Source organism: Capsicum annuum, chromosome 9, assembly GCF_002878395.1.
Source record: "Capsicum annuum cultivar UCD-10X-F1 chromosome 9, UCD10Xv1.1, whole genome shotgun sequence".
NCBI classification, from domain to species: domain Eukaryota; kingdom Viridiplantae; phylum Streptophyta; class Magnoliopsida; order Solanales; family Solanaceae; genus Capsicum; species Capsicum annuum.
The window spans coordinates 188052805-188061276 of record NC_061119.1 but is presented as its reverse complement, the minus strand read 5'-3'; the positions used below and the strand labels follow the sequence as shown (position 1 = coordinate 188061276).

At 30.6% G+C, this 8472-nt stretch overlaps 1 long non-coding RNA gene across 2 annotated transcripts; it reads right to left on the bottom strand.

The window, feature by feature from the left end:
- Positions 1-403: 403 nt before the first annotated feature.
- Positions 404-2785, bottom strand: LOC107841937. Of its 2 annotated transcripts, none has more exons than XR_007044694.1 (3): positions 2373-2785; positions 1545-1661; positions 404-1169 (listed from the first exon to the last, which is right to left on the bottom strand). It is a non-coding gene; the product is annotated as an uncharacterized LOC107841937 (long non-coding RNA). The 2 variants fall into 2 exon arrangements; XR_001665502.2 differs by having other exon boundaries at positions 2355-2716.
- Between the last annotated feature and the right edge of the window lie 5687 nt (positions 2786-8472).

Genomic DNA, 8472 nt, shown 5'->3' with positions numbered 1-8472 from the left:
GTTTAAATTTGACATTCTAGTTCATATAGTTCATTTTAAAATTCATATACAATCACGAAAAAATATATTCAATATAGTCACAAAGAGGAGTTTGGGAAAAGAGTAGAGTATATACATACCTTATTTCTAATAGTAGAAAAATTATTTTAAATTCATATAATTGTTGTATTTATAATTCAAACTAAAAAAAGTATTACAAAATAATCCTCGCTTTAAGTGAATATTATTAAATTAAAAATTTATTGAAGTATGAGAGTACATAAAAAAAAAACTAACAATATCATAGCAAAAAAAGTTGAAAAGAAATTTTAGAATTATTTATGTCACATAAATCATTGACTTTCTCTACTAACATAAAATAAAGCATATATTCTCATTAAATAATTTTCTTTGTTATGTTTTTTTTTAAAAAGGTACAATTTTTATATTAGGTAATTACATAAAATTAATAGCATTTGTGAAAAAAAAGAAAGAAAAAAAATATGCATTTTACTATATTAGGAAAAGGAAAACAATTTTACGAAAATAGAAAAGGTAAAGGAAAGCAAAAGCCAATTGGCCAAAAAAAAAAAAAAAATCAGACACCACACAAACCCCAAAATTTCTTCCCATTTATATCCATCCAAAATCTTCCCCAAAAATGAAAAATTGGTCCAGAATTTTAAAACCTATTTTTTCATTAAATAACCCTAATCCCACTTAACAAACACAACACTCCCTTTTCCCTCTCCTCCCTCCATGCTCTGCGTCCCTAACCATTTTTTTTCAATTTTTTATTTGTATGGTATTTTTATGGTGTATAATTGCTTAATACAATTTAACATCTTATACTATGTTTAACATAACATCTTATACTATATTTTCGATGAAGCATTCCATTAAGCAGAGAAGCAACTTTCTGATTATAGGACTAACAGATCATCTATCTATTCGTAATTCCACAAGTGGGATTTAGGTAGAGTGGTGTGTACGTAGCTTTACCCCTAGCTCCCTAGCTTTAGAGGCACTGCTTTTGTTTGCCCATCTGCTGAAGCTCAAAGAATTCATCGAAACCATCCCCACAGTGAGCCAATGAAATGGAATTGGAGGAGAATAACCTTAAAAGGAAGGAAAAAATGTATAGCTACGTAGAACCCAACAACATTTGCTGCTCGTAAAAGTTATTAAACCTGAAATATAGAGATTTGATCATTACTTATTGTTCAAACAAACTATAATTTTATATCAGTCGACAGAAAGGGGAAAAAGAGAACTAAAAATCAAAAATTGATATCCTAATAAATGAAATATCATGATCATCGCTACAAAAAATAAAAACTATGTCTTTCTTAAATGAATTTTAACTCCTCTTATGCGATGTATAAGCAGCTCATTAAGATAAATGATTCTCTTATGAACATATGAGTAAACGACGAGGAGTAAATTAAATTAATTCGAGAAAGAACGCATACAAAATTCATCATTCAAAAAAGAACTGTTGTACCACAAAGACATAATTTTCAAACATTCCATAAGATAAGCAATAAATAGTCTTGAGGTTATACCAAAATTGGGAATCAATAGATTTTTGGACGGCTCTAGCGAAAAGGGGGTCGTCGTTGCTGTTCTATTCATCAATAAAGCTGAAGTGTCATCCATCCAAGCACAAGATTCATTGTATCCTGTCGAAATCAAAGTTGAAGACATTACAAAATATCCTTGAAAAAGGATCTTATACATAATACAAATTGAATCTGTTTATGAATGTGATGTTTTTGTCCTTTTTGTTCACGAATGAGGTTATTCTGCAGATTTTTCAAAAATTGATCATGTGTAGACTGATGCTTATCTTGTATAGTCAAACTGAAAAAAGAAAATGCATAAATCATACTTCTTCAAAATCTATAATTGAAGCCCATCTGCATCTAAACATTTGAGGATGTATTGCGTACCAAGTTTTAACTTTTGGCACTATCCTAATTTATAGAATTCCAAGTCAAAAATATATTTATCCTTATTATTATTATTATTATTATTATTATTATTATTATTATTATTATTATTATGATGATGATGATGATGATGATGATGATGATGATGATGATGATGATGATAATGATAATGATGATGATGATGATGATGATGATGATGAAGAAGAAGAAGAAGAAGAATTATAAATGAACTGCTAAAATCTCATAATCATAAGTTCGTACAAACCAACAAAACTGATAAACTTATAGGACCAATTTACAGTTCTGATTGCAGCTTATTAGAAAGATAACTAATTAAGCTAGAGATTGCAAAACATAGAGCTAAGACACACAATCAGAAGAGAAAAATGCAAGAACATGCGTAAAGCATCAAAAGATAATTACTCAATTAGTACACCATACCTGCGATTTTTCCCATCCCCTTCAACTCCATCGCTGAAATCTAACCACAACTCAACCAAAGCTCTTATTATGAACTATCATGGGCTTTGAACTTCGTCCTGAGGTGAAGTTACATTCCAACAATAGAGTTGATTTTCTTTAGGATTCGGGATTCGGGAAGTTATTACAGCTCCCGTCACTTCAATCACTAACAAAATCCACCAAATTGCTTCTCTAGAAAACCCAACAGCTACAACAGTCTTCATCTACTCAAAGATAGATGTATTTAGAATAGAAGTAGAAAGAAAATTTTAAGAGCAATTAGATGAAACTTTTAACCTAGAAGGAGAGAGAAGTTTGTGAAAATTGTGATGGAAATGAAATGATGAGTGGAGAGAGGAGATAGGGACAAACTTTTGAGATGCTAGGTGTCCATTCGTAAATAGGAGCAATACACGTAACACATAAATAACACTAAGCAATACACGTATCACCAGCTTGATAGATGAAATGTCTAAAATATTCTTGCATAAAAAATTTTTGACATGAAGCACCTAGGTCGAAACCAGCGCTTCTATATATTAGAAATATGAAATTCTCTAAGTGGATGGAGTAAGTTTCACAATAGGAGTATTGCATTGGATTGTATATATTCTTGTTAATTTGAAGGTGATATTTTGTCCGTGGATTTGAAAATTGATATCTATTGCTTATGAGATTACATTGAATATATTTTTGTTATTGTATTGAAATTTGAAATTCATATCTTTATATTTTAACAAGTTTAAAAAATTTACAGGTTTATTTACTTGTTTGATTGCTTTGCATATTTTTTATTTGTATTTGTTAAAAATTTTAGTAAAAGAATTACGTAAGAAATATATTTTTCTCCTTGAAGTTCTACATACATACACTTGCATATATAATTAGTTGTTATTAACGTTCTTGGTGCTAAAATACTTTACCATTATTGATAGACATACTAATGGAATAAGAGCATATAAATGATACATTAAGAGGGATGTTGATCAAGTTGAGGTGCAGTAATGATACATTAAGAGGGATGTTGATCAAGTTGAGGTGCAGTTGAAGACTACAGAAGAAAAGATAGTAAAAGACTATGTTGCTTTGGACTCATTGACAAAGCTTTTTGAAGTTTTTTTAATTTGTAGCAATGAAATTGTTGATTTTTTTAAAAATATTTTTATCTATATTATAGAAGTTCTTGTAATTAATAACATTTATGAAAAAATTCTTCAATTTAGCAACGAATTTTTGTAGCTTTATATAATTGTAAAAAATATGGCTATATATATTCATTTTTCGTAGCAAATTAAAAAGGAACTATAATTTATATATTTCGTGGCAAAATGAATGAATTCTTAGCTATGTACAAAATGTTTATGGCAAATGCTTCATTTTATAGTTACGAATTTTTTAACACGTAGCTAAATGTAAGGATTGTTATTATGAGACTAAAACATAAATTAGTCACAAATTTTACATTTTCATTGCAAAGTCTTTTTCCACAATAGAATAAATTGTTGCTATAATATAAAAAATTGCTACAGGTTCTATTTGTCGTGGCAAAGAGTAAAATTATTTGCTATAAGTATATATTTTATAGCAACATTTTTTACCATCACAGCTACAACACAACTTTTTATAGCTGTAAGTATTTGTCCTTAGCCACCAACCATGAAAAGTCTATAGCTAAATTTTAGTTACGCCACTTCTTGCTACGGAAAAAAAATCGTGGCTAAAGTGTTTAGCTATGAAACTTTACATATTTAGCTACGATATGTTATGTAGCTATGTATGCATTTTGTTGTAGTGTATGAATAGCAGCTAGAGCAATAAGAGTCCTAATGTGGTCGCTATTTTAGTCATAGGAGAATAAGATTCAAAATAATCAACACCTTTTTTTTTTGCTAAAATCCCTAATCACAAGTCTATCCTTATATTTATCAATTATACCATCAGGCCTCAATTTTTTCTTAATATCCATTTGTTACTTATGGGTTTACAACCTTTAGGCAAATCATACAAGTCTCATATGTGATTAGAGACTATAGAGTCTAATTCACTTTTAATAGTCTCTTTCCAAAATATCGCATCTATTGAACTCATTGCTTCATCATATGTCTTAGGATCTTCTTATATTAAGTAGATAGACACTAAATCATCATTTAAAATATCGATATCAAAATTCTCTATTAAGAAAGTGGTGATAAAATCAAGACAAAAACTAGTCTCAATTCTACGTCTTTTACTCCTTCTAAGTTTATTTTCATGCTCATTAGCAATATCATCAAAAGCAGGCATAATATTAGAGCTAACAAACATAGATACAGAAGTATTATTTTACACATCACTAGGCAAATCATTTTTTCAAAGGAAAAACATGCTCAAAAAATTCTGCATCTCTAGATTCACAAAAAGAATAATCATTTAATGACATAAATCAATATACAACACTATTTTGAGCATGATCAATAAAGACAGTGTCAAAAGTCTTAGACCTACATTTACCCTTCTAAAATCAGGTAGATAAATCTTAGTCAAACACCCCCACGCTTTCAGAAATTTTATGTTAGGGGCAAACCTTTTTCACGAGAAATAATAATTTTCTAAGATTAAAAAATAAGTTTAAGGCCTACTTTACTGAGAAGTGCTCCAGAAGTTAAGTTTCTATGCAGGGAGAAAACATTTAGAACATTATTCAAGAATAATGTTTTATCAGAAGTTAATTTAAGAGAATTTTTTTTCTTTTACCCATAATTTCAGCAGTAGTGGAGTTATCCATGTAGATGCACTTGCCATCAGTGGACTCCTACAAATTCATGGAACAACTCTTTTTTGGCGCAAAAATTCCTTGAAACACCTGTGTCTGACACCCAGTCAATCTTGTTAGCTACTAGGTTCACCTTGACGACTACTGCAATGATCACTTCATCACCCACAAGAAGATGAACTTGGACATCATTTTATCCCCCCTATTTTGAATTTTGCAAACTATCCCACATTTCTTTAATAGATTTGTAAGTTACAAATAAATCAAATAGTATTAGATATATGACTCAATAAATATGTTGTAGCATTTTTGCTATTCTTTTTAAACTTCTTTTTAGCAGATTTCATCAACAACCATAATAGTGTTAAAACCATTAGTGATGTAAGAACCATTAATAAATAAAACATTATCAACTTCTAATTGTTCAAAGAAAATCAGAAGTTTTTGTGACTAACATCTAAAATTATTTTCGTGCGTCCAATTACTCAAATTTTGACAAATCATAAGAAGTTTTGTTCAAAATAACTAGTCATCTATCAATATTATATGTAAGAAAATCGCTTTCAAATTGTTGGAAAGATTACTACAATATTGATATTGGAACTAAAATTAATAATAATAATAAGTAAATAGTCACAAATATTATGTCGTGGCAAGCCACTACCTTGAAAGCGATTTTTGCCCGACTCTAGTGCATATCCTTCTAGCTGGTCGCTCCCCAAGGTTCCCCAGCTACTTCCAAACACGTGCACTCGTAGCTGCAAGTTTGGAGGTTGCCTAAACCAATTGCCCAAAATAAGGAATTTAGGAATAAAGAAGAAAATTGTTTTGTATTCTCTTTTGGTGTGTGCTTTTTGTTCTTCATAGATGCTCCGTATATAGGATATTGAAAATAATGTTACTACCAGAGAGGAGTAAATTTGAGAAACGAATATGTTAATATTAATGACATTAAAACACTATTAACTCATAAAATTCATAAAGAAACAGAATATGTTCATCTCCTACCTAACGTATATGTGTATGTTCAACTCCTTTGAAACATACTTTAATTATCACTTTTTTTTCTTTATTCATTGCATGATAAAAATACTTTAAGGTGGTATTAACTCCACAGCTACACCTCTATACTGGTGGCCTTATTTTTCCCGAGCTATCAGTAAGTAAGTTGGTGCAATTTCTCTTAGTGCCACTGGATTTAGCCTTCTGTCTTACTTTGCGAGGTTGATTGAGAACTCTCAAGAAAGGAAACACGCGTTACAGATAGTCACGAATTGTTACTTATCTCATAAAGCTGACTATAAAAACTATTTGAACTCTTGTAAAATTTCCGCCAAGCCAAATTAATAGGACTCTCAAGGCATCTTTCCACTTGATTTTTGTAATGTGTATTCATGCATCCTACTATGAGATAGGTAAACGCATGACTGTCCTATTTTATATTAAAGTATTTCAATGATTTTTGTATAATAGCGAAGATTTTTTTAGATCCTCTAAGAAGGAGTTTTCAGTCTCCTTATTTGTTTAATTTATACAGATCTAGTTCTCCTAGTAGACTACCAACATTTAAAAAACACAGAAAAATTTGACTGAAATTGGAGTTGCTAAATTGCGCGCACTTGGAGCCTGTTCTAGCCCACATAATATGCACATAAAATTTGGGATATTTAAAAACCACTGATGAATGGCTATACGAGAGATCATATACAATCAAATTACAAGCCATTACAATTGTGGTATCCCCTATGCTAAAATTTTGCAAGAAAATGAAAATGCACAAAACAACCACTCAAACATTTGGCTTCTGAATTGACATTTGTTTCAGAGAACTAGCTAATCCACATAACATCTTAAGATCATCACTACAAGCTGCAAAAAAAAAAAATGGAAAGGACGAATAATGGTATGTTAGGTTTCCCATAATTATGGAACAAGAGAACCTTATAGCAACAATGAGCATGCATGTATAACATACACATTATAGCAAGAATGAGCATGCATGTATAACATACACATTATCTATTGGTATCAGTGGTTAGTCTTTTAACAATTTAAGAGTTTCATTTCCTTAAAATGGTACTAAAACTCGTAAATTCTTCTTCTCTTGACAATTCGCTCTTCTTGCCTTAATCTACCGTTGAGTGAAATCTTCGAAGCTTCTATTGAAGGTCTTGAGGAACTATCCATGATCTAGCAAAGAGGTATAAATCCGTTTTGCAAGGGATTTGATGCAATTTAGCATGTCCAATCTGCCTTGGAAAGAATAGCTGCATTTTGTTCAAAAATTTACAACTGCTCGACTATGATTTAGTCTAGCAGTTGCAAAATTTTAGAAGAAAATGCAGCTATCTTATCCGAGGAAGATTGAACATGCCGAATTACATCAAGTCCCCTGCAACATGGATCTATCTTGGAAATGAGTGTTGACTGTTGTGTCTGCATTTGGCTCCCAGTGCAAAATCCTACCAAAAAACAAAACAAAAATTATACACGTAAATATAAACATAAACATACTCACCAAAATGCTATAAATAATGTTATTTATGTTTCTAGTGAATTCAAATCATTACCATTAGATTGACATGTTATTGATTGCAGATACAATTCTCTTTATCCTCTTACTGGAAATTGAGTGTGAAGAAAGAGGCTTGGGCTAATGCAAAGATAAGTGAATGATGCTTGTTCAAGATGGTTATAGTTTGAAAGTATAAGAAAGTATACAAATGTATTTATTATAGCACAAATACCCTGAAGCCTGAACATAAGCCAAGTCATTAAATTCATGTCAAATATATGTACTTTTTTTCCCTATAATTTTAACAAATGTACCTCTATTTGGTTATACTTATTAGGTAATTAAAATATTCTTTTTCCTAATTTGCCATGGGATCAATAGTCCTTCCTAATTACCCTCTTAGATAAAAGGAGAAAAATAATAAATATTCATCATATGTAATTCTCTGTGCCATTACCAACATGAATTTGATCGCTTCCCAAATACTCTCCTCATACTACCATATTCTGCATATCGTTAGTTAAATGATGGTTATCCCCAGAATTTGGATACCAATTTGAGTATACAATCATAGAATGTTGTGCAATGAGAGCAGCGATGTACGATTTGAATGGAGCTTGATAGGCATGGTCAAAATGATGGTAACAAGTCAGGGTGGAGTAACCAAACTTATGGAAAACTTGACATTGATTTTGGTTGGATGAGTTGGCTTGTGATCTCGACCTCATTTATATTCAACGATGATTGTTTGTTCACAAGCTCATTTTGATTGAATCCATTTAATGTATAGATCGTTATGTGTGTTATAAAAT